Source organism: Furipterus horrens, unplaced genomic scaffold, assembly GCF_987537825.1.
Source record: "Furipterus horrens unplaced genomic scaffold, mFurHor1.1.pri manual_scaffold_1, whole genome shotgun sequence".
Taxonomy (NCBI): Eukaryota; Metazoa; Chordata; class Mammalia; order Chiroptera; family Furipteridae; genus Furipterus; species Furipterus horrens.
Genome location: NW_028327171.1, coordinates 127962939 through 127986233, shown reverse-complemented (window position 1 = coordinate 127986233; position 23295 = coordinate 127962939).

Below are 23295 nucleotides of genomic sequence, written 5' to 3'. Positions count from 1 at the left end.
GGAAAATATATACATCAGGAGAAATGCCTTGTATTCGACTGGCTCTATACTTAGGTTCCCATGGAAACAAGATTATAAATTAGCGATTTGCTTTATTTAATGTAGTATTGACAAGAAAATTCCTCTCTTTCATCACTCAAATGCTTCACTTGTGCTTCACCAAATTACAAGAAAGCAATGCCAATGTAGGCTTCTAAATAGTTTAAATTGGTCTACCACATTAAACTCAGAAGAGATGTCTTATTTAAAAATATAAATGAACTAGAACTGTTTTGTGACAATAAATTATTGGCCTTTTAAACTTTTTAAAAATGAACTACTGATATTTAGTACTCAAAGGAGCACAATCTTTAGGCAGAATCCACTGTAGGAGTTTTTGAAAGCCAGGTAACTGATTTGCATACTGCTTTATTTTTGTTTTGGGGGTGGCAGCAAAGTTATACAAGAGACTGATTTAGTCTTTTCCAGACATTTATTTAACACAGGTTCACTGTGGGACTTATAATAACTTTACAAACCAATAGCATATAGGATAATATCTTTTAATAAGATAAATTTTTAAAATGACATATTCCAAACAAAGGACAGGTTAATAACACTATTTTTCCAGGCAAGGGGAAATGGAAGGAACAAAGCACAAATTTAGCTTGAGATGTACCTTTTAAATGAATTGGTCTCTTGAGAGACACTTGACTGACCTGACTTCCAGCTGCCAGGGCAAAAACAGAAGTCTCCTGTTGTTAGAGCCTGTTGCTAGGGAAGGAAGGTTCCAGTGTCGGCAAATAGGCTGGACTCTCCCGTTGTTATCATTCCAGGGACCATTTCATGGCACAACACTACTGCTGACCAGAGTTGCCTTGGCCACTATGGGAGCAAATGTCTCAGATCTTTGGGAAGTTGTTTAGGTCAACAAAGTGTGTCTTGCCCAGACAAAATTCTTGAGTAGTCCTCACAAACTCTCAGTACTTACAGTTTAAGTGTCTCTTTGCCATAGTTGCTCTTTCCCATGTTCTTACTGATAAGATGCAGCAGCCCCCCCGCCTCCTCAACCAGCTGGTTGCCCAGGTATTTATCAAGGATACAGATATCCTGACACAACTTTACTTCTAAAAACAACGTGTTTTTTTTTTTTTTTTTTTTTTGCCTTTTTTATAACCAAGGGGGTTGAAACAACTCAGCTTAAGTGATAAACACATGGATTTGAAATCAAGTAAACCAATGTATATACACATACAGATATAGTCAATTGGTACAGAAAGACTCTTTTTTCTTTTTTAATCCTTACCTGAGAATATGTTTTCATTGATTTTAGTGAGAGAGAGAGAGAGAGAGAGAGAGAGAGAGAGAGATGTGAGAGGGAAACATCAATCTGTTGCTTCCTGTACACATCCTGACTGGGGATGGAACCCACAACCTAGGTACATGCTCTGACCGGGAAATGAACCCACACCCACACCCTTTTGGTATACAGGATGATGCTCCAACTGAGCCATTCAGCCAGGGCAAACTTTTCCTTTTCTTATATTGTATTCACAGCAACTTTGTGGGTCAAGGTCAATGTAATCAATTCCCCATCAGTGTCTCAAAATGTGGCTTTTCCCCCAATTAACTGTAAGGCACTCTGTATCCTTGTTATTGATTTAATGAGATCTTCATTACATGGCAATTCACTTTAGCTTTCATTGTGGATCTGATACCACTGTAATAACCAAATTTTTAGGCTTTGAGAAGTATATTCAGTCTGTCTCCAAAAGGTCTGTCCATTTCGTAGATAGGAATCTACTTCCACTGAAGAATCAGTGTCTGTCTTCATGGTATGATAATGTAGACTCCAAGGAAGCCTGTGAAACATTTAACTCATATTCTTATCATTTATTTGCATTAAAGTTCTAAGGTTATTACGTGAATACAAATACTCTCTTGAAATGAAAGCACATTGAGCTATTTCTAACCTGTAAATTACTTGATCAGGTGCCGCAGATGTATGAAAAGTCTGCCTACAGGGATAAAGACCAGCTGATGCTTGACAGAAAGACTTGATACTTATTACCTAATGTGGTGAGATGAGCCATAGACCACAAAGCAGAGGCTCAGGGATGGTGAGCGCCCGGAAGAAGGAAGCCTCAGAAGGAATGTGGAGGACCTCTGAGGTTTAGCTTCACCTGCTGGGCAATGTTTCTAGAGGCAGTTGTCAGCCTTTCATCTTCTTCACTCAATTCATTTATAGATTCTTCCTCAAAATATTTCTTTATAATTCAGGATTTTAAACCTTGGTTTATGATTTCAAAAATAATTAGACCTAATGCCATCCATTCTCTGTTTTCATATTAATTTTCTAAGGATCAGTTAGCTAGCCACTTCAGACTATTAAATTCTTTCCTCTCAGCTTATTTCCCGTATTTCTTCCCTACTTTAAAGTAGAGAATTAGTCAAGATTGTGAGGATGGTAGTCCTGAGTGAATGATTTTTCAGGAAGATGGTTTATAATTTGGCCTAATTTTTTTCCCCAGGGTACTCATTGACCTCCTGGCAACGTGGTGTAGTTTAAAGCCTTTCTTCTCCAATTGTGCTCTTTGGACCAGCAACATTGACATCGCCAGAGATCTCGTTAGAAATGGAGAATCTCAGTACCAGCCTCAAGACCCTGGAATCGCATTTGCATTTTAATAAGATTTCCAGCTGATTAGTGTGGTCATTGATGTTTGAAAATTATTGGCATAAGGTATTGGCATAAGCAGACTACTTAAGTTCTTGTTTTAGCTCTGCTGCTCTGTAGCTATGTGACCCTACATTCATCAGCTAGGTTTTTCACACTGTTCCTCAGAGCTGTCCACTTAGTTAGGATTATTCAGAGGATGAATGGTAAGGTCAGTGACTCCCACCTGAGCCCTAAGCAACTTCAGTTTAGCTTGTATCTACTAGTCTTTAACATCAGACATGGTGAAGGAAAGGTTTTCCTGTGAAAGATATTTGAGACCTACTGTCCACAAGGGGTTCTAAAGTCACTTCCAGATCTAAATTTTATGTAATTACAGTATTACTCATTGATATGAACATCATTTTAAAGAAAGGATATATCTTTTCATTTATATACACGTTTTCAGATACTAAGACCAACAGTTTATTAACCTCTAGGAGTCTTAATGAGTAAGATGAGAAATTCAGGCTGCCTCTCACTGAACTTCCCACTGCCTTTCTCAGTCTCAGCCATATATTGTCTTGACGTTACTCCTTTTAACACCACAGAGGATCTTCTTATGAGACCTCATGATACTATCTTTTTTTAGTCATTTTCTCCATAATAATTATTTGGGTGCACTCTGGCTCTTCGCCATCCATTGTCTAGGTGACATTTATGGCACACATTGATCTAAAAAGGGTCGAGCCCTGGCAAGTGTGGCTTAACTGGTTGGAGCATCTTCCTATAACCAAAAGGTTGAAGGTTCAATTCCTGGGCAGGGCACATATGTAGGCTGACTGTTCGATTCTCCATCCTGGCACATATGGGAGGCAACCAATCAATGCTTCTCTCTCTCATTCATGTTTTTCTCTCTCCCTTCTCCTATCTCTCTAAAAGCAATGGAAAAAAAAAAGTCCTTGGGGGAGGATTAAAAAATAAAAAAATAAAATAAAATGGTTGGAAAGTTCTGAGACACCTAGCAATATCCTAGATTGGGCAAAACAATTTTCAATCTGTACTCCCTGGTGAGCTAAAGAGGATCACACTTCCCAGTTCATTTTTTTTAAGCTGATGCTTTTTGCAACTAAATCTCTGAGTCAGAATCAGAGTCATAGTATAGTCAGATTCATATGCACTCTGCAAGGAAAGACAGCAGGCACAGTAATAGCCCATTTCTATATATGGTTCCTTCTTTCCTCAAAACAGCAGAAAGTGTTCTTTTCAGGCCCATACTCTGGAGACATCATCCAGTTTTATATTTTTTTATCTGATAGCTGCAGCAGTCTATTACTTATTTATATGTTTATTGGCTTTTCATGGCACATTTCCTCCAAAGAACTCAGGCAATTGAAGGGTTTGTTTTAGAAGAGTGCAAAATATACTCTTACATATTTACCTGTGGGATTTACATGAAGTCATTCTACATTCTCCTTCATCTATTGTGATGGGATTATTATAAAAATACATTTTAAAACATTCTCAGAAGTATATACATTCTCCTTCCAAAATGCAACCACCAAGAAAAAAGAAAAATCTACTAAAACAACTGACCAATATTCTTTTCTTAGAAAAATCAATTTCATCAGTGACTGATGAAATTCAATTTTTCCTGCCCAGGAGCAAAGCAGATAATCATCATCTAATAATAGTTATGGGTGATAGAAATTCAGAGTAAATAAAATTGTCTTCTAAAATATTGAATTATTTAAATTTTTTTTTTTTTTGGCTAATCTCCAGGGGATTTATGAAATACTGTTGTTGTTTGTTGTTATTTGTTTTGTTTTTTTGTTTCTCAATATCTATTTTGGCCAACACACATCAAAGACACTCAGTAGATATTTAATGAATGAATGAGTAAATGAATAAAGTAAAATACAGATGGACCCTTAATTAGCACATGATACACTCCTAGTCAGAGAAGGAAAACTCTGATTCCAAAAAACCTCCGCTGCCTTGTGGCATACCTCTTCAGGGGAAAGGCTAAGGGAGTAAACCCCGACAGAAAATCCGGAGCCGGAGTCGCTAAGGCGGTTTGACGTTGTAGTCAACACCGGCAACTCCTGCGGTGCACCTGAAGCCAAGCTGTATTGACTCCGTCTTTCCCTTGGACCCTTCAGGTGCGAAGAGAGGGGGGGGTCTGCTGCATGGGCAACAGCAGACCCTCCATATCACCCTGCCCAGGCTCTGTAGCTTCAGCTTCACTGGAGAGGACACTCCAGCGTCATCGCAAGATGTCGATTCAACACGGGAGGAGACAGATACCGTGTCACTCCCGAGTCGGACTGCACAGCCATTCTTGGCGGTGCAGATAGACTCTTAAGAAGCTACACCATCGTCTCTCGAGACGGACAGCTGCCGACCCTGATATTAAAAATCAGGCAAATGATAAATGATGTCCCTAAAAAGAATAATATAACAGAAAAAATGTAAATATCCAATGAAAGGAGATTGCCTAAAATCAATTGAAAACTAAATTTTAATGTTAAGAACAAAGAAGCCTATTGCATTTCAGAAAACATTGATATGAAACATATCTTGATGAATATTAAGAAAGTTCCTATGGGTGTCCAGGCAAAAAGAACAAGCTAGTCTAAAATTCCTCATGGCAGAATTCAATACCAGAACACAAGGGAGAAATTGCATAGAGTAATAACAAAAATTATTATCCAATGTTTTTATATCCAACTAAGCTATTGTCAAATATAAAAGATTATAGACCTTGTGACCCCCTGGCTGGTTTGGCTCAGTGGATTGAGCATCGGCCTGCGAGCTAAGTGTCGCTGGTTCGATCTTCCAGTCAGGGCACATCAGAGAAGGAAAACTCTGATTCCAAAAAACCTCCGCTGCCTTGCGGCATACCTCTTCAGGGGAAAGGCTAAGGGAGTAAACCCCGACAGAAAATCCGGAGCCGGAGTCGCTAAGGCGGTTTGATGTTGTAGTCAACACAGGCAACTCCTGCGGCGCACCTGAAGCCAAGCTGTATTGACTCCGTCTTTCCCTTGGACCCTTCAGCTGCAAAGAGAGGGGGGGTCTGCTGCATGGGCAACAGCAGACCCTCCATATCACCCTGCCCAGGCTCTGTAGCTTCAGCTTCACTGGAGAGGACACTCCAGCGTCATCGCAAGATGTCGATTCAACACGGGAGGAGACAGATACCATGTCACTCCCGAGTCGGACTGCACAGCCATTCTTGGCGGTACAGATAGACTCTTAAGAAGCTACACCATCGTCTCTCGAGACGGACGGCTGCCGACGACGATAGACCTTGTGAGCATACAAAGATTATAACATTCATGACTCTTCTTCAAAAACAACCTAATCGGATTAAAGAACTGAACCTACAAGATAAATAAAGAAATCTCAGTAAGAGAGCTCATTGCATCAGTATTGAATTTATTTATACACAGTGGCTTAAAAAGTGTACATGTATACATAGGGCTAAAAAGCCCTCTGAGAAATATAGGAGCTGATTGTAGGACAAATATAAATATTATAAATATATTGCTACATTTCACATTATATTATAATTTCATACACTTATATATCCATCAGCAGTCGAGAGAAGCAGTGACTGGGAAGATACTCTAACAAAATGGTTCTATTTTAAGGAGTAAGGTAGGCATAGCTCTTCTTAATGGAAATAAACACTTTTCTAAAAAATATGATGGCTATAAAGGAAGACATATGACAGAAGGAAGAAGACAGGGAGAACCATGAGAAATTATTTTTAAGGCTTCAGAGTTTGGGGAGAACTTGAACCCTCTGATTCATCTTTTGGGCTGTCTTAGGTTGGATTTTTCTAGAAGCAGAGCCTGAAATAGAAATTTGGGCCTATTTATTAAGTTAGTGCTCTTAACTCCAGAGCTAGATTGCTCTAGTTCCAAAGAGAATAAGTCTCTGGGAAGAAGAACAGCTGAGGGCCATCAGTAGTCAACACTCGTAGCAGGTGGTGGGCTGGGTGCATCTGCCTGATAAAAGGCATCTGAGCAGGTTCCCAACAGTGTCACTTGTAGGGTATTGATAGCTCTGCTTGGTGATAGCTTTTCCTGCCTCTGCCAGTCCATTATTATCCTTTATTATGGCTTACAGATGCCAAATGTAGGTGTCTAAGAGATGCATTTCACAAAGAGAAGGGCAGTAAAGGACCTCTGTGGAGAGAATAAGAAGGATGAAGAAAGCTAGATTTTGGGGGAGTTGGGGAGAAGATGGTGTGCCAATGAACTTTGTGAAAGTTGTCTTAGCATCAATCTATAATCCATGTTGCCAGTCACAACAACCTCAGATGATCCAGATAATCAGCCTATTAAGTGTAGCTTGATGACATCCAGAGAGTCTGTCCAACTCATCCCATCCCTCTTCTTCCCACCCACCCCAATGATCCAACTCACCTGAGATGTGGTGTCTCAAATCACAGTCTGGAAACTTTTAAGCCCCAAGAACAATAGGTGAGAAACTTGGGCACTTTGTGGGTGATGTTGAAATAAAAAGAAATATTGTTTTATATTAAGAAGAGACTAGAAAGAACCAATTTGTAATTGCCCCTTTTCTGGGACATACCAATGTCTCCATGCCAGAATATGGCATTTTATAAGTTTATTTTTAATGAGACTCATTATTGGCTTACTGTTCCATAGGTTAGTAGTCTACAAAACAACAACAACAATAACAACAATGACATTCTTTAGCAAATGCTGGTGTTGGCAATGAAACCCAGCAGTTTCTTTAAGAAATACAGGTGATGTCAGAGAGGCCAGTTAGGGACTATTTATTCCAAGTAAAAATGTTAAAAGCCTGAAGTAAACTTAACAATGATTAATGTGGCTTTCCAGCCAAGTGCAGGATCCCACATTCCTTATGAAAGAGCCACCGATGGTTCTTTCTCTATGAACTGTTACTATAAACTGATATATAAATCTAAACATCAAGGATGTTTTCCTGCTATAGAGTTGAAATCTACCCCCTTCCTGAATTATAGTCTTGGTGTTAGTTGTGCTATTCGATGTTATTCAGAACAGGTTATTTGTTCGCTCAACAAACAGGTATATGCCAAGTGCTATTTTAAAAGTGAAAATAAAGAAGATGTGGTCCCAACACTAAAGGAACTTAAGATCTAATGAGGAAAAAAAGTCAGGTTTTGTGGTAATAAATGCCAGTAAAGAAAGACAATAGGGGATTCAAAGAAAGAGGTTAATCACTGCCCTGGCATCGTGAAAGGATTAATAGTGCCTTTATGTAGTAATTCTTTCCATATTTGAGCCATGTAATGAAGTTGATCCTGCCTTTCTCCCTTACCCCTCCCTTCTTTTTCCTAAATACACCCCAGTTCTCTAACTTGTTCTCCTATTATATGATATATAAATTTCCTTAATTCTATTCATTCCTTCTCTTGAGATTTCACTACTTAATAACATTTTCCTCAAAATGTGATCTTCCAGTATTGACCATCCATTGCCTCACTTGTGATATGATGAGAAGGGAGCACGAGAAAACAGTGGGTTCAGCACGGTCTGCCCTGCCTGGAATGAGCAATATTCCTAACGTGTGTGGAATGTTTGCTGGTATATTAGCACTAGCTCACTCTCCCCCTTTTTAATTGTTACTTATATATTTAACTCACTTTCTGGGTCTCTAGGAACTTTATCCTGTCTTGCTCTATACTTTACGAGAAAAAAAAAGTATTAATTTCTTACACACAGCTATTAGCACATTAATTCAAATGTATTCTCATTGCAAACAAATGCCTTTTGGAAAGAGAACAATGCTTCATGTAAAGAAAAATCTCTTTAAGGGAGGGACATTAGGCATCTCAGTGAAAAAAAAATGTGTATTTGAGTAAGTATGTATTTGGTAAAATAAATATTTTAGTTCATTTAACTCACACTATATATTTGTTTGCTAACTTCACATGAAGTCAGCTCCTGATAAAAGTATTGGAGAAAAGCATGTATTAATAGTGTAATACAATAGAAGCAGCTAATATTTATTAGGTACTACATGAAAAGCGTTATGCTAAGAAATTTTACATGTACTGTGATCATTGTTTCAAGAACAGTCCTACAAGATACATCTTACAGATGAAGAAACTGAGGCTTAGAGATGTTAAGATTTTCCAAGACCAAGTGAAAGAAACATAGTTTCAGAATGAGGGAGCTGAGATTCCAATCTTGATATTATCACTTACTATGATATTCGGACAAGGCATGTCATCACACTGAATATCCATTTCTCATCTGTGAAATAATGTAAGTTAACTAAATTTTTTCTTGGGACTATTTCAGCTGTGTGCTTTTATGTTCCTCTCCATGGAACTGCTCTTGTTTGGCAAATAGTCAAATCTGAGAAGAAAGCAAACTCATTAGCCTATTACTCTTTAGCATCCTGCATCTACCCTTGCTCCGCAACTCCCTGCTTATATTCTCTAATTCTAAACAGTAACTGTTATTTTAAATGTCTTCCTTTATTCTAAAAATGAATAAGGTGCTGGAAAACATGAGAAATATGGGCATAATACAAGGAAATCGATAAGGTTAGGGATTTTCACACATTTAAGTTAATCATGCCTGACACTGAAAACAAAGTCATATTTTATTGCTTGAGAGAAACGCTCTTTGGCAAACCGTGATAGCAATCTGACTGTGAACGGTGCTTATTCATCATCTCTGGGGCACTGGTTGTTGTGCCAACCAAGGAGATAGCTGACTTAATATGTCTTAAATTTCATTCCTCCACATCAGTTACATTGTTGTATAAAATCATCAAAGCAGCGGTCGTTTACATTGGTCAACCAGAAAATATGGGCCTCTCATTTTTCTCCCTTCCTGTTTTTATTGACAATTGTGGGAGAGGCTATGCAATACTAGTCAACATGGTAGATTTTCTGGGTACTTTTATATGATCTTGTTTCCTTTTCATAGTCTGCTTGGATTTCTAAAGTTGGGAAGAGGATGAAAAATAACAAACAATTTGGAATCTGCTACCATAACATTATTTCCATGAATGAGGTATAAGTGTGATGAAAATCTAAGGTAGCCCACGGAAAACTTTTATGTGCTTTTATGTCTCAGAGATGGATGGGTATTATTTTCAGTTATACCATTACAGTTATTTTTCCCAAAGTGTAGGTGGCTGTTCACTTTTCCTATAATACTACTTTTTTGATGCCATATTATTTGCCCACCTTTTAAAATGTTTACTCTGGAAAATGGTCCAAGATCTATGCTCCTCTCTCCCTAGTTTGAGTTTGAGACTCCCTTCTCAGGGCTTCCTTTGGACCCCATGATCACCTCTATCACATTTTCACCCCATAAAATGAGATATAGTTATGATTGTGAAATCAGTCCCCAGACAGGAGTTTATTAATTGTCTACCCATGAACAGCTCTGTGGAAAACTGGGGGCTTACTAAATCTTGGAAGCATTTCTTTTCAACCAGGTAATTTTTCAACAATTTTTCAACCTGAGCTTCCTAACTCTCAGAATCCTTATGATTTACAGCAGTTGAGCAACCTATCATGTTCTACCAATATGCCTATAATCAAAATATGAATCTGAATTGGATTATTCCCTAATGTCCTGCATCAGTACCATGGGAAGGTAAGAAAGTGGGAAAATGCAGGGTGATTTTTCTTGTTTTCTCAGTCATGGAAATTTTGTATTAGTTTAGCTCTGAATTATGAGCAAGAAGTTAGTGTATCAGGCTATATAGTGCTGACATCATACTATACGGAGAACTAAGGACACTTGATTCTGGGGCAAGAGAAGTTAGAAAGATACTAGCAGAAATTCTGTATATACACAAGGAGTCCTAGTTGGAGGACCAACAATCAGAAAATTATCTCTAACAGTATGAGGTGAAGACTTAGAAGTGAAAAGTGGAGCACAGGATGCAAAGCAGGATTATACCAGGAACTTGTTTGAAGAATAATATAAGAAAGAGAGAGTACAACCAGTGTCACCATTCTCATATCTGCCCCAGGACACTGGCAATGGGATGGCTATCTCCCAAACATGCCACAAGTATTGGGACTACAGTGAGGTGGCTGCAGAGAAGACACCAGCTAAAGGATGTCTGTGATCTGGTAAAAATACAAGCTAGTGGGTTTCACAGTCAGTCAAAAATGCTTAAGACTATATCCTCAGGCATAATACCTTCATAATTTAACTTCCAGTCACTTGGTGGGAGTGAGTGTTATTGGCATAAGGTTTTCTGTTCTTTGGTGAAGAATGAACTACCTAACTATACATAGCTGAATGCTCAGTTCAATCTCTAGAAAGAGAGTCAGCATAAAGAATGCTCTAACATATCCATGTCCTCTGCCAGCAACCCTGTAACTGATGCCCTGGATTTGTGAGAAGACTGGCCACAATCAAGAGTTGCACCTGCGGAGCTCACTGTAGCTTGATGGTCCATATGGAATTGAGGTGACCGAAAGGTTATTCAACATCCACACTAGACACTCTCAAATTCAGCATTTTGAGAGCCAAAGGCACCTCTTAATGCAATCACATCTTCCCCTTACTTCTCTAGGACTTGTTGTCTTTGTGAAAAGTATCAATATCTGTCCCATTGCATCATCATTGCACCAGGCAGAATCTGAAGAGAAAACATTGTCTTCCTCCTTCTTCTTCACCCCCACAAGCAATTCATCATCAAAGCCTATTGATTTTGACTTGTAAACATCTCTCCAAACCATTTACTTTGCCATCTTTAAATGTGGACAACTGTAGAAACCTGCTAACCATTTGAGCTTGCTATTTTTTATTTGTACCTCTCTCTCTCTCGATTCATTCTTGACTCTTATCTGCCATGCCTTCACCTTGACCTATGCCTTGCAGGTGGGTCTGGCTGGGGACACACTGGCAAGAGAGTGGCTTTAGTAAGGAGAGAGATCAGAATATATATTTCCATCCCCTGCTCTGTCAGCTGGCTCTACCTCTGCTCTGACTTTTACCAGGCTCTGATAAACTTCTGTGCCCTTTGTCCTTTCAGGCTGAAGGGTACCAATGGCTTGCTATTCCTTTTTGCTCCTTAATTTTGCTCCTATCTGTGTAAATGATCCTTTTTCTACATTTTCTTCAGGCAAAACTTATTGAGTAAGCTACCCCCTTTCTCAAAGAACACTGAATGATCTACTATTTCCCTTACACTTTTTTTGCCTAATTCAGAACTTTTCTGTATTACATGCAGAGTGATCTTTTAAATGCAAATTTACTAAGTTATCTCCTCGATTAAAATTGTTCAAAGGCTTCTTGTTTCTGTTAAGAAAAGAGGGAAATAACTCTAATGTGGCCACAGCCTATATGTTCTGGACCCTGCCTGTGTCTCCATTGTTCCTTCATCTCACTCACTGGGCTTACATGTGACTCTTTTCAGTTCCTTGAAATCGCCACTTGGTCTCTTGCTTTTAGTGTCTTCTTGAATTCTTTTATCTCTTCACAGCTTCCTCTTCTTTTCTTGCCCCCTCCCATCCATAACCTGAAATTTTACATTAAAAGTTTTCTTCTCTGGAAAAGCTATTTTTGAAACTTTATTCCACTGTTGCCACAGGAATTTGATTCTTCAGTTAATATGTTATTGGACCTGTTTAGGATGTAGACTTATATGTTTGCTTCCAAGCACTTATATGGAGTATAATTATATGTTCATGTAATTGTTTTTATTGATATGAAATAACTTTGAGTGTGTGTGGGAAGTATTTCATGGATTGTTCTTCACCATCTTATCTGTAACACTTTGTACATAAATACCATTTTATAAATACTTATTGAATGAATAAGTACAGCTAAAGCCAACCTGGATAACAAAAACAAAAGTAAAAGAACATTTGAATGAGGCAGCAGCAACAGTGAAGGTAGACTTCTATGATTATTATTAAAAAAAATATGTTGTGAGTTAAACTAAAAACTGACTTGAGGAGTTTGAAAATACAGTATTCCCTCACGTATCATGGGTATTACATTCTAGACCCCCGTGATAGGTGAAAATCTGCGAAATAGGAACCTTACATTTATTTTAGTATTTATATATATTTTAAGGCTTTATAAACCCTTCCCACACATTTACAAACCATTCCCAGTCCCTTATTAACCTTTCCCACTCCCTTATTAACTTTTTCCACACTTTTGTAAACACTACTTATGTTCTTAAACATATTCTACACTCTTAAACCTACGTAACTTTAACAACATACGTATACAGTACCACAAAATCCCGTGATATAGTGAAAAATCCACGATAACTAAATATAGTATTTTTAAAAACCCCGCAATATAGTGAGGCCGCGATAAGTAAAGAACGATATAGAGAGGGACAACTGTAAATGTAGCCCATAGTCAGAGAAAAGGGGCTCACTCAAAAACATTGGGCTGTTCTCAAGTCCATAGCTGGTCCCGAATTCTATTTTTCATGAGCATCCACAATAAAACCTCAGAGCACAAGCCAATAACTCAACTACTCAAATCCCTTCCAGGATTTCTACCAAGTCACTCTGCTGACTTTATCTTATTACTTTCATAGAAGCATTTGTGGAAGTTCTATATCTTAAAAGATAGTAAAAAAATCAAAAGCACAATTATAGTAAATTATAGTATTAATTCTTAAATTTTGTCAACTCAGCAAAATAAGAAAAATATTCGTTTGGATCATCAAGTTTAGATATATATGAGAAAACCACAGATGACCAATGAGAGGCACTGAGAAATCTATATTATTCTTTTTTTCATTATGTGGATAATTATTCTAGATTCATTTACTCATGTCAGTTGATTAAAAACAGACATGATTTAATTCAACCCTCATTATAGGAACTCTCTTCATTCAGTAATTCTGGAAAGCAGGGGACAAAGATAATCCACAGGGGGAAACAAGAAAGCCAGCTATATATGGTATTAGAGAATATTGCATTTGTGTCACAGACTGGAATGCCTTTTTTTTTAAATCATATTTCTCAACCTTCCCATATTTGTTGAGCTCCTACAGTATTTTAAGCACTATATTTGTCATTGAAAAGCCAACAAAGGAATAAATAGCATGTAATACTTGCATGGTGGAGACAACCACATTCTAACTTCCTTCAAATTGGACTCAAGTCACTCTCAGAAGCAGTCCTTAAATAGTCCTGTCATCAGGAACATTTCTAAAAGTTGCTGCTTATATCACACATAACTCTTTCTTGGTGACAGTGGGAAAATAAGTATTTGCTATACTATAATATGTAAAATAGAAGCAAAACATAGGTTTATAAAGATTAAGTTGGGTCCAAAAGCAAAGAGCTTTGACAAGTATATGGCATTTAATTTTACTTCTACAGATTGTGATATATATTATATAGATTTAAAAAGTATGTAAAACATACACACAGCTTATAAATAATAAAGCAATCACTTACTCATTCACTACCCAGCTTAAGAATTAAAACACAGCCTGTGATTTAGAAGTCCCATGTGTGCCTCTCCTTGATTACATCTTCCAGTTCTGCACTCCAGAACTACTCACTACCCTGACCTTTGGGTAGTTATTCCCTTGTTTTTATTTATGACAATATCACCAATGTAAGTATCTGTAACAATATACAGGTTAGGTTTGAAATTTGAGTAGCTGCGTGAGCAAAGGGCGATATTGTTATTATGACATGAAGGCTCCCAAGAAAAGATATGAACGGAATCTGTGTAATCATGCAGATTCACCTTGACTGGATGTTCACAAATCCCCTCTGCAGGGCACATGGCAGGGTTGAGGTGTGGACCATGAACTAGACATCGTGCAGGAACATGACCATGGGAGTGGGGGCTCTATATTTTCTGCTCTGTACTCATCACACCTATCTATAGCTCTCAGGAGTGAGTCAAAGAGATAAACATTTCTGTGAAGCAAAATTAGTGCCTTCATTAATTCAGGAGGCAGGGCAGAGTAAAGAGCAGGAAATTTATCAGCACATTGTTAAGACAAAGCAAGACCAGCTATGAATAAGGGTCAGGCTTACATGGGCATTGCATTCTCTCATAAAAGTACACTGGATGGCTTTTGGCTCATAGTGATGATAGCCCTCAGTGTCTGTCTCTTGGGATGCAATGGTCTAAACTCTACTGGTAGCCCCTAAATCTGCTGCACCACTGTCCTACTGACATAACATTTTTTGATCCCCTAATGGATTCTCTCATTTTTTCTCCTGTGTTAGGTGACCTTTGTCTTATGATATCTTTGTTGTCTTTTCTTTTTTCTTTCTTTTCTTGGGGGTGGGGCATTATTCTCTCTCTCTCTCTCTCTCTCTCTCTCTCTCTCACACACACACACACACACACACACACACATCTGAAGAAGGTAGAACTCATACTGGAGTAACTTCTGAGAAAGGGAGAGAGGGAAGTACATTTCTTAAGCTTGCATCTTTGAAAGTATCTTAATATAACATTGTATTAATTGATACTTTGCCTGGATATATATTTTAGATTAGAAATTACTTTTGAGGGAGAAGATGGCAGAGGAGTGAGGAGAGGCTGCACTTTCAGGCTCTCGAGACCCGTCTGTAGTTTGGACTAATTACAGACAGAACATCTCAGTGAGCAGCTGGACACTGGCAGGAGTCGAGCCTTGGCACTGCTGGATTAGAGAAAACCATCTGGGAACAACCTGTTTAGTGAGGATAGCGGAGGAAAAAGGGACGAGACAAGATTCCTGACTGGGGTGGCTGCCTGAACTGCAGCTGGAAGTACACAAAGGCTTTTTGGTGACCACAGGCTTCCCCAGAGAGGACTCGGGAGGAGAGCGGATCTCTGCCCGTTGGCAGAGATAGGACTCGACCAGGGGGCATTGGCGCTGAAAGACAAGACACAGCGTACTGCTGCGCATGTGAGAACGTGATTTTCCTTTATATTTTTCTCTTGTGTACTTCAGAGAGGGGAGGAAAGGTCGGGGGTGATAGGACATTCTTGAGGAGCGCAGGCGCAGAAGTGCGCTTGCCCACTCCCCAACCCTCCCCTTGGGTCATGCGGGCCTGCACAGGGAAGTGCCCTCATTCACTGGCCCAGGTGCATGGGGCTGCGCATCCAGGTGCCCCTCAGACACACCCCAACAGACATAAGATCAGTGCTCCAACGGTTGCAGGGAGGGCCTGCTGGGCTCACAGAAGACTGTGCGCAGACACCCCTGGCCAACCCCAGCGGGTGCCAGGCTGGAGTGCAGACCACTTGTGTGGGCTCTTCCACCATGCTCAAGTGTCCGGGGCCCTGCCTCAAGGGGCAAGAGACCAACTTCGGGGGCATGGTTCGGCAGGCCTGAGGCTAGCGTGAAGGCCACCTTGCACGCCCATGTGCGCGCATGCACAAGCGCCTGGGCTGGCTCCAACAGGCGCCAGAATGCAGGCCACCGCGGGCGCACACAGCGGCTGCAAGGAACAGGAACCTCTGGCCCGCCTCATTAGAAGAGCTGTGGATCCAGAAAAAGAAGACGACACACAAAGGCTGAACTGAGTAAAATCTTTTCTTTTATATATTTTTTAAATTTTTATTTCTATTTCAGTTTTTTTATTTGTATTCTATTTTATTTTAATTCTTTTAAATTTATTATTTTAAAATTTAATTTTAATTTTTACTTTTATTTAAATTTTTTTTAAAAACTATCTCTTTAATTTGTTTCATACCATCTCTCCTTCTCATCCTTCCTCTTTAATTTTTGTTTATTTGTCTGTCTATTTTAGCCTTCCCTTCACACTAAATAAATAGAATATAACTACTATATAAATCTAATACTATACAATTCCACTTTCTTACTATATTCTGCATTATTCCCTCTTTTTCTTTTATTATTATTAACATACAATGTAAATATTACCTACTGTCTTGCATAGTCTCGACACTAATTGATACTATTGTTAATCTATCATCCTCTCTCTCAAAAATCATATTTTTTCTCTTTAAAAAGAACTGTTATCTATTCTTCCTATAGTATAAAAGCCCTAATCTCTCTACATTTATATTAATACTGGCTTATTGGCTGACGATAGCAGGATAGAGGGAGGGGGATATTTTTGAGGGTGTGGATTTCCTGCCTGGGCTGTGTGTTTATGTTTTTAACAACATCTCCACAAAAGAACTGAAGACAAAGTGGACAGACTGACTTTCAATCAACTTGCCAGAAGGAAGATCCTAACAAAGAGCATCTGAAATATAACCAGAGAGCATAAACAAACAACATAAAGGGTTTCCCAAGAACATCAGGTTCAGGAGATCAAAGAGACTGCACCACTAAAACCCCCAGATCTCCTATAAAGAATCTCATACCACAAAGGTAGGAAGTCAAAGCAGACAAATCCAGAAAACAAAAACAAACAAGAATAATCTAACATGGTAAAACGCAGAAACAACCTCTCAATGAAAAGAAAAGAGGAATCCCCAGAAAGAGACGTAGATGGAATAGACATATCCCAAATGTCAGACATGGAATTCAAAACTATGGTGGTGAAGAAGCTCAATATACTCAACAACCTCAAAAACAACTATGACAACCTCCAAGGAAGTTACCAACAGCTCCAAGAAAATTACAGGGAACTTGCAGAGAACTACAGCAGCATAAAAAAGACATAGAAACTATCAACAAGAACCAGGAAGAAATGAAGAATACAATCTCTGAACTGAAAAACACAGTAGAATCAGTCAATAAGTTCTTCCAAGGTTTTTTTTTTTTTTTAAATTGTTGTTCAATTACAGTTATCCCAATTTTTCCCCTTTTGCCTTCCTCTGCCCTGCTACATTCCCAAAAGCAGTTGCAATATTAGACAGGACTCTAGGTGCCTGAACAGTCTTACAACCCCAAAGATTGAAGCTTCCTGAGGAATCTACTGGACAAAGACACTCTGCAAAGGACAGGTGTCCCTCCCCTCTTACCACCTAATTGACCTCTCAGCATGTCTTAGGTGTGTTCTTGTGTTATACATCATTGTCTGCAATTCCCTTTGCTGTTTTTTATTTCAACCAGTTACCTTGGGGGTGAGAGCTAGGTAAAAACAGTAGACTAGACTTCCATGAGATCTGAGAAATATATATTTACTTTAGTAAGTTTATTCTGAAAAGAACAAGCAGGTAGAAAGGTAAATTGATTATAGAGATAAAGCAGTTAGGATCTCTCAGGAGGAGAAATTCATGTGCATTCAGAAGAAAAAAAAAACAGTTTCTTTTTATATAAGGGAAATCATCTCAGTGGAAATAGGTTGTTTACATTTTCAAGTTGGCAAACTCCCTTTACAGTCAACACCATGAATCAAGCACAGAGGGGAGAAGAAGACATTTTGTTTCTTTGTCTCTGATGTGTACAAGGAAAATCCCTCGAGATGAATCATTTTGGAGCAGGAGATATCATAATAGTGATAATAATAACAATGCATCAATGATTTGCAAATGCATCTGTGGGGCAGAGTATGCTTTGCAAAAAACATTCTCTTCTATTATATTTCATTTCATCATTATGACAACCCCAGGAGGTACATAAGGTCGGTATTATTATCACTATTTTACACATGAGTATCCTAAGCTGTGGAGGATGTAGAGTTATTTGCCCAGAATCACAGAGCTAGTTAGTGGCAGCGTTGGAGCCCACACCTTGATTTTCTGGTGTATGCTGTCATGTAAATGGGCAATATGCATCGTTTACATGTGGAAATGCCCAGACATAAAGACAGCCCAAATTCCCTCTCATTTGGGAGTTCAAGTTAATGGCTCCTGAGCTTTTCAGAATCACCTGCCAATTCACAGAAGAGGACAGAAATGTAAACTACACACTTCTTTAGGAGTAGCTTATTGACCCAGTAACCACCTTAGCCAGAAGAATTGGTATCTTTATTTCCTCAAGTTATCTGGTAAATTACAGAGGAAAATTAAGGACTTTTTTGGTGGTCTTGAAATAATTCTAATTGTTTCACTTTCTTTTTTATGCAAATAAGAGAATAAGGGAGTATTAATGGCCTGGATCCTTGGGCTATTTGTCTATTGGCCTGGTAGTCAGAGAATGTGCATATTCTGCTTGATGAAAGAACAGGAAGGGAAATGTTCAGATTTGCCAGCTACCACAGACTCCCCTACATTCTTTATCCCATCTGCTTAGAATCCAAGTTTGTGAGAGTCTTGAAGATCCAGTACAAACCCATGATTTCACAGAAAGCAAATTGAGACTGGAAGATCTTGCCACTTGAAGCCTAGAGAGCTAGTTAATAACAGGGTTGAGAAAGGAATCAAAAGAACAAACAATAATGTCTAGCTATCATGTTCTTAGCACCTACTGTGTCCTTGCTACTGTGATGTGTATTTATAGATTTGTTACTTTATTGTCATTCACACCTACCACACTGAGGGCTATTATCCTCATGCTTTAGTCAGGACAAATTAGGCCAGCTGTGGGTAACAGAGGAGTGCTGAAACCTCAGGTTCACTAACATAACACACACTTATTTTTTGCTTATGTGACGGTCTCGTGTGGATGAGTAGGTAACAGGTGAGTTGGATGGGAGGTATCTCTTCTCACAGTCACTGAAGATCCAGACTGAGAGAATCTCAACTTCTCATAGGTGTACTGCATAAAGCATAGCCCTCCGCCCCCATGTTTCCATGGTGAGAGAAGAGAACATGTAGACAAACTCACACCTGTCTCTGTACTGGGTCCTGTAAGTGTTTCTTGAATCATTCTTTTCCTGGCCCCATGACCAGATTAGTCATGTGTGATGATCAAAGGACAAGTGAGCTGTGAAGGTACTATCTTTGTCCTCAGAAGGAGAACTTTTCTTCTATGTTGCCCAATTTTTTGATGTGTAATTGTTTATCGTAATCGTTTGTGATTCTTTGTATTTCTGAGGTGTAGTTGTTAACCTCTCTTTTATTTCTTATTTTATTTTTGGGGCACTCTTGTCTTTTTTGCTTTGCTGCATCTGGTCAAGGTTTATCTATTTTGTTTATCTTTTTAAATAACCAGCTCTTAGTTTTAGTAGTCTTTTCTATTTTTTGGCTTTATTTCCTTTACTTCTTTTTGACCCTTTATTATTTGCTCCCTCCTACTAATGTTTGGTTTTATGCTCTTTTCTTAGTTCCTAATATAATACTGTATTTCAACTATACTTCAATAAAAAAGAAGAGAATAGTTAATAATGAACACAGAGAGGACTAACCCCCTGATCTTGTTTCTACTCTTACTTCTCTTTACTCTCCACAGAACAGCCAGTGATGTCTCTAGAATATATTTTATCAGTGATATTTCATAGCTCTATATTTCCTTTCCATCACCTTAAAAATAAAATCTAAGCTATTGCATACAGCCTATAGACCTTGTCTAATCTGGCTCTTTCCATTCTCAGGCAGTCTCCCCTTGACTCATCTTACTTTATCAAATGTGCTTGCTTTCAGTTGTTAAATATTCCACGTTCTTTGCTCAGGATCTTTTCACTTTCTGTTTCTTCTCCTTGCTTGCCCTCTGGGTACTCTTTGCTTGGATAATTCTTACACATCTGCCATGTTTTAGTTTCAGTGTCATCTCTGATCAGCTGTTGGTTTCATGTGCATAGAGATCATGGCTGTTTTGTTCTCCATTATATATTTAGTATATCATACAGTGTCTGGAACAAAGAACATACTCCATAAATATTTGTGAAATTATTACATACAAGAATGGATGAGCAGAGGCTTCTGTATACAATATTATACTTAGTCTTCAAAAACATAATGATATAGCCATAGCAGATAAATCGCTTAGAATAGTAACTGTTTATATTAAGTTACTACTAATATTATTATGATAATGACACCTGTTTTATAGGTAATAGTTTTGAGAAGGTATAATTATCACCTGCATACCATATATTATATCATCAATGAAAAATATTATAAAAAATACAAAATAGAGGTAGAAACTTAAAGTTTGAGTGACAGAGAGGAAATGTGGAACATATTTTTAAAGACAGATACCACCAATTCACCTTTTGTTTGTAATACTGATGAAATGATGATATTTTCCAAATAAAATAACAAATATAGTCTGACAAAGGATTTTTGTGTCATTTCCAGGAGTGAAGAACCATCTACTAAATGTAGTTTTGACACCATTATATTGACATATCTAGGGCAATTTAATGGTTTGGAAGGACAATGACATGGAATATATGTAATTGGAACTGTCATGAAAAATCTGAGACAGATAGTTGTCATCTAGTAAGAACTCAACAGAAAAAATTATTAGAAGTTTAGTATACATATTTTCAAAGGTTACCAATGAGTGATATACCAATACTATTAACAATACAAATATATATTTATACCTGGGTTTTTAAATAAAAAGTTGATAAAGTTAACATAGTCTCATCAAAAGCATTTTGGAAATTTCTTAAGTAGTACTGGTCATGGTTTTTAAATTATTTAGAGAAATAATTTCATTGGAATAATTAAAGTAAAACTTAATATTGAGTTTTCTTAACAATATAACATTCAGATGGAGCCATACTAAATATTTCCCTTTGCAGCCATCTCCTTAATGACATTTGTCAGCACATGTTACACACTAAAATTGTTTATGGTATTTTATTATTGCTGACTTTAATTTAATTACATTGGGGCTTAAATTCAAATGAATATAAACTGAGAAGCTTCACAAACACTTTGTTATATAACAGTTCTGTGAAAGTCATCCAATCTCTCTCCTTATCTCTGAATATGCCTCTACATACCTCCCCACCCCTAAAACCAGACATGAAATAACATTGTTTAATCCCTTCTTTAGAAAAGGCTCTGGACTGCCTTCAGAAATATATTCCTGAAACTTACACTCCCTCTTAACAGCTTAAGACCAATCTCCTCGGCTCTTTAAATACTGTGTCTCCTTTACATCTTTAAGAAGTTAATATATACTGTGAGAATGTTTCACATTAGGACTTCTTGATGCAGCTCTTTGCCCTTTATGGAAATAACTTCTCCGGTAGGTGATGTAATTTCTAGTGGAGCCTCAGTCCGTTTCTATCTTGCTGTCTGTCTACCTGTCTATCACCTCTCTCTCTCTCTCTCTCCTATCTATTTATCTATCTATCTATCTATCATCTAGCTATGATGTATCAGGAAAATCTAATTGGTTACCTCTCCTAAAACTCAGAATATTCCTTATACTCCCTGGATGCACTGAGGAGGTCTTGATATTTGGGGCGAGGGGCCTGAATCACTCATATTCCACTCAGTAGTCTCTGTGAGGTGCAGTATGGGTGGTTGACACTGGCAAGTGCCCTTTGCTGACCCTACCGCTCTTTCTGTGCAACCTGCCTCCTCAGGGGAGCCCCACTCTGCAACTGTCAGTCACTCCATGTCCTTCTGCTTCACACTCATCCACCACCCCTTTTAACACCTGCTTCCAGGAAAACTTGGCAAACTCCTTCCCTCAATATCCAGATGGGTCATCAGGTTTTATACTCCAGCATTCCTAAGGCATTTGAGTTATTGCAGAATATTAAACTTTAAGTCAAAAGAATTAATCTTTGTCATTTATAACAGGAAAAAATAGAAATAAATGACTAACATTTAGGGAATTAGGTAAATTATGACCTAGATATAAAATACCTACATATAAAAATTACATTTACAAAGTGTCTAAAATTTTATATAAAATTATTAGACATTTTAATACTATAGAATTTGAATGGCAAAAAAAAATACTTATATGTTGAGCAAACACAGCAGGAGATAGTATGGTATGATAAAAAGTATTTAAAATATTACAGAAAAAGTCTGTAAGTAAATAGTTTTCTTTGTGTGATGAAATTACAATTTTCATTTTAAGTATTGAAACATACCTCTATTATTTTTGCTGTGAGGGAAAAATAATGTAAGTATAAAAAGAAGAAAGGAATGAATTGCCAATGTGAGATAATTTTAACAACTGACTTCTGCATTTATATATAGATATTTTTATCTACTTCCACCTACATGGCTTATTTGGCAGGAATGGCATGCCAGTCTCACACACACCCATGCCTGGGAAGGCCTCCTTTCCCTTTCCACAGGGCTGATTCTGGATGAAGTGCTCAGAAATTTAGGCCTGGATTTATATTGCTCTTACCTTACGGATACATCGAGAACTTTGGAATTCACCCTCCTCTGTACTGCTGAGGAATGCACTTTCTGGCCCTCTTATCTCTTAGTATAGAGGAAGAAGAGCTTTGGCATCAAACTGACTTCAGCTGCAGTTGTCTCCACCGACTGCTAACTGTGTGACCCTGTAATATCTACCTTGGTCAGTAACCACGGCTTTCTCATCTGTAAAGTGGTTATGAATGCTACCTTTTTCTGGTAGGATAAAAATGAGGAAATCCATGTAAAAAAATCTTAGCAGAAGTTTTCAAAAATGGATCGTTACTCTATTTCTCTTGACTTATAATCACACCATGCTTCCAAAACTGAGCATCTTGATAGTGTGGTTTTTATCAAGAATAGAGTCTTCCTCTCATTTCTTAGGATGTGTTTTTTCTTAGGAGTCTCTTTGGTTCTACTTCTTGTTCTCTAAGTATGCCTTTAAACCTTAAATAAACAAATCCCTGGCCTCATTCAAATAAGACCTGGTTTTGCTCAAGAGAATAGTGGGTTTTCTTTTCCAAGTTAATAAAA